The following is a 4,776-nucleotide window of genomic DNA, read 5'->3' as shown; positions in this document are numbered from 1 at the left end:
GCTGTGTGGTCTCGCTCTTCGCATGCAACTCCAGAGGACTGAAGCCAGCAGAGTCGGTCCAGATTCTGCTGCGGCTCAAGTCTGAATCCCAGGTGCTGCAGGCTGGCGCGGGTGGGCCAGTGAGCCTGACCGACCGACGGTCTGCTCCTCCAGGCCGCTCTGCCCATCTCTACTGGGGACACAGACGCGCCCTGGAGTGGTCAGTGTGCTGCGGCGGCCTTCCGTAACCAGAAGATGGCTGCGTGAACATAGGCCACAAGATGCTGTAGACTTTGAAAACTGCCGTGATTAAGGCTGTCTCACCGGGAGGTCACTCCACACCTCCGTGCCTTTGCATACACTGTCCTCAGCCTGACCGCATTCTGTCCACTGGATTCGAAGGCCTGCAGTGGTCCTCGTGAGCTAGTGTAGGTATCGCACGGGAGTCTTCGCAAGTTACAGAGTTGGATTCACTTCAGCAGTCAAGTTTGAACAACCAAGTGAATAAATGATCCTTTTAATGAGGCCAGCAGATCTCTGCCTCCAGTGCTAATCAGGGAAACATAAGACCAAACTGACTCCTACCAGATTGGTACAAATGAAAAATCTTAAGATGGTGGGCTTTCCTGGTGGTCTAGTGGTTAAGAGTTCACCTGCCAATGCAGGGGACACAGGTTCAGTCCCTGGTCTGGGAACATCCATATCCCTCTGGGCAACTAAGCCTGTGTGCCCTGGAGCCTGTGCTCGGCAACAAGAGAAGCCACCGCAACGAGAGGCCTGCGTGCCACAGCTAGGCAGCAGCCCCCGCTCGCCGCACGAGAGGAAACCCTGCCCAGCAAGGAGACCCAGAGCAGCCAAAATAAAAAATCCAAAAAGTCTAAGATTGCACGCTGGTACAGATGTGGGTCTGACCAGATGCTGCTGGGGAACCATCCACAGGACCACTTTGGATGTGTGGAGTATACACAGGTTACAACATTCAAACGTAGGAAACAACACTACAGCGTGAGCTGCGTCTGGTATCTGTCCTAGTTACTTTGTTTAAAAATGCTGGGAGACTTCCCTGGCAGTCAGTGGTTAAGCCACTCCAGTGCTTCCAGCACAGAGGATGCTTAAAAAAATTTTTTTAATGCTGGTTCTGACTCACTAAGTTGTTTCATAACTCATCAGTGGGTCACAACTCACATTTTAAAAAAGTTACCCTTGAGAAACTTAGCTTGTACTAAAAAGTTTCATTGTAGCTGTATGTAGTAGCAACATACTGCAGACAAGCCAAATGTCCAGAACTGTTGAGTGGAAAAATAAATCTTGGCTTATTCTTATGAAACAGTTCAGCAATGAAAGCTAGTTACAGTAAAGACAATGAGGCTGAATCTCAAGATTAGGAGAAGGGAGTAGGGCTACTTAGAGATACCACATCTGGTGTGACTGCACTGATGTGCTGTTCAAAAATGCACAGAATTAACTGAGTGCAGAAGTCTCAAACTGCTGACCTGCAGGCTGCAAACATTCACGGCTGCGCTGTGGGCTGCACGGTGGAAGCAGCCCACCTCAGCCCGATGGCAGCCGAGTCGTTAGAGAGGGCTGCCTCTCAGGCTCACCCTCAGCCCTCCCCAGCAGGGCAGCCGCCTGTCTGGCCCCCGGAGGCATCCACTGGTACAGAAAGGACCACATCTGGCCCAGCTCCATCCGTGTTGTACTTGAGGAAACAGAGACCCGCAGCTGTTGGTGAGGCCCCGTGTATGTTTCCTCATTGCTGGTGGACAGGACCAGGGAAAGGGTCTAAGTGGGGACATCTGCTGAGCATCTTCTTTGTACTTTATGTTTGGCTCTGCTGGGTCTTTGTTGCCATGTGCAGGCTTTCTCTTGTTGCAGCAAGCGGGGGCTACTCTTCATCGCATGGGCTGCTGGTTTGGGGGCTTCTCCCAAACCAGAAGAGTACAGAGCTGCAGAGTACAAGCTCTGGGCGCACAGGCTTCAGCAGTTGCGACCCCTGGGCTCTAGAGCGCAGGCTCAGTAGTTGTGGTGCAGGGGCTCAGCTGCTCTGTGGCCTGTGGGGTCTTCCCGGACCAGGCATCGAACCTGTGTCTTCTGCATTGACAAGCGGATTCCTCTCCACTGGGCCACCAGGGAAATCCTCTGCACTTTCCATATGTCATTTTGTGTTTTTATTTTTAACCCTTAATAGTAGGTAGTAGTATCCCATTCCACAGATGAAAAAAAGTTAAGGCCCTAAAAGACCAAGACTTTTTCACAAGATGGCAGGATCAGAGTATCTGAATCCAGGTTCAGATCTGACTTAAACCCCAGGCTTCAAAGCCTTGGGTCATTTAAAAATCCTGATTTGACAATCCAGCCTTGCCTTCACCAACTCTGCTACCAGCAGCAGGTATTACCTTCTTTCTCTAACTGCATGCTATGGTTCATTCATTCCCTAAATATTTGTTGAGGGCACTATAGGAGAAAAATGATGAGAGAAACAGTGATGAGTTCTGGTTAAAGAAAGGCCAAGAATAAAAGCTAAGACTGACTCTACCCTCTTCCAATCAGTAAACAATTAGGGAAGAGTAATTAATCTCTAGTTGTAGAACATCTGCCACTGCTGCTGCTAAGTCACTTCAGTCGTGTCCGACTCTGTGTGACCCCATAGATGGCAGCCCACCAGGCTCCCCCGTCCCTGGGATTCTCCAGGCAAGAACACTGGAGTGGGTTGCCATTTCCTTCTCCAGTGCATCAAAATGAAAAGTGAAAGTGAAGTTGTTCAGTCGTGTCCAACACTCAGCAACCTCATGGACTGCAGCCTACCAGGCTCCTCCATCCATGGGATTTTCCAGGCAAGAGTACTGGGCTGGGGTGCCATCGCCTTCTCTGAGCTGTAGAACATCTGCTGCCTTGCAATCTAAGAAAGGTTCAGCAATGCCCTGTGTTTGGAGAAGTCCTTGACCCAAAATCTGCTGACAAAGGAGTCCCATCTCCCCAGAAAGTGTCTTCCTCAGTGTCTGCCTTATCTTCAGTCAGGACCAGGAACCAGCCCTTGGGGGCATGAGCTAGGGCTGGGAGCAAATTCACGATGAATTTCAAAGCAGCAGCTGGGGCCCTGCTGTGATTACATTTCACAATTATGAGGCACATTATCCTGTCTGCCATGCTCTGATGGCACAAAAATGCAGTGCACTCTGCCTAACTGGTTTCAAGATTTGACCACATTCGATGTACTTGATGTAGTAGAGCTCCACAACACATCCATGTTTCCCTTACTGAAACCCTTCAGTAGCTGTCAACACCCAGACTCATCCCAGGAGTCCAAACACAAGGGCAGGGCAATGTGTGGAACCCGACTGATCCACTCACCTCATCCAGACACAGCCCTCCAGCAGTGGATCTAAGAACTCAGTATCAGTTTGGGCTGCAGGGTACCAAATCAGATATCCAAAGTTTAGAAATATTCTCACATGAGGATGGTGTCCCTGTGACTTGACTCAAAACATGTTAGGGCTGTACCCTCGAAGAAAACAGGAGAAGCCTGACTAGTCCCCTTGGTGTGTTGGCTTTCTTACTGGCAGTTTCTCCATCTTTTACTTCTCTGGAAAAGGAGAGGACTTTTTCTAAACCAAAGCCTCTTTTATTCAGTTCCTTCTCATACTTGGAAAAACTCTTAGTTTTGCAGCCAGGAATTAGGCAATATCATTAAAGCATCTAGATACTATTCTGCACCCAGAAGACAAGGGATTATTTTTAAATTATACATACATTAAGTCCACACGACTAAAATTTAAAAGGCACATAAATATGTAAAGGAGAAAATCTCTCCCACCCTGTCTCCCAGACAACCAGTTCCTCTCTCCAAAGAAATTTCTGTTGCTACTGTACTTCGTATCTTTCCAACTGCAATTTTTATACATATACTGGCAAATATATCTTTCCCAACCCTTCTACACAACTAATGGCAAAGTGTACACTGTTCACAACTTTGTGCTATTGAATTGTATGGATGCACCACACGTCACTGAAACAGTCCCCAATCCAATCCACAAACCACCTTGAACACACATCCTTTTTCATGTGTGTGAGAATATACAGAGGGTAGATATACCCCAAAAATCGCTGTTAAAGGATATCTGCATTCATCATTCAGGTGAACTTTTACAAAATGCCCCCAATAAAACCTGTTATCAATCCTGCGCTCAGAAATATGGATATCAAGAGAATTTTAGATCAGAGATACTACATGAGACATGGAAACACTACACAAAATTAGACTATTAGACTGCTACCCGTTTGGCCATAGTTTTATTATCCCTGAAGAATCAAAGGCGCCACAGAGGAAAACGGTACACTCAAGCACAGCTGGTTTAAACCTTCACAGGCACAGTATCAAGGGGCCTCATTCCCTTCGCAGGCGCTGAGATAAGTGCGCCAAAACCAATCAGAAGCAAAATTTCTAACAGAACGCTCAGCACCCAGCAGCTGTGAAAGGCAGCAGAAGCGGACAGGGGCCTGAGGACCCCCGGGACGTCTAAGGTCCTTCGCAGTCTCCCTGGCGGAGTCCCGCTTCCAGGGCCCCTTCCACGTAACTGTCTCGGAGGGCAAGCAACAGAGAATCGCGCGGCGGTGGCCACAGGCCCAACTGTGACGCAGAGAACGCCGAGGTCCGTGGTCGCGGGGCTTCGGGATTCTCATCACAGCGATGGTCGGCCCGAAAAGGCCACTGCGGACTATGGACGGGAGGAAACGGGGCGGCTCGGTGGGTTTTCTCGACGTGAGAGGGCGCCTGAACGCGTCAGGGGAAAACCGCGC

Source organism: Bison bison, unplaced genomic scaffold (genome assembly GCF_000754665.1).
Source record: "Bison bison bison isolate TAMUID 2011002044 unplaced genomic scaffold, Bison_UMD1.0 scf7180017864524, whole genome shotgun sequence".
NCBI classification, from domain to species: Eukaryota; Metazoa; Chordata; class Mammalia; order Artiodactyla; family Bovidae; genus Bison; species Bison bison.
Note: the sequence above shows the minus strand (reverse complement) of the source record.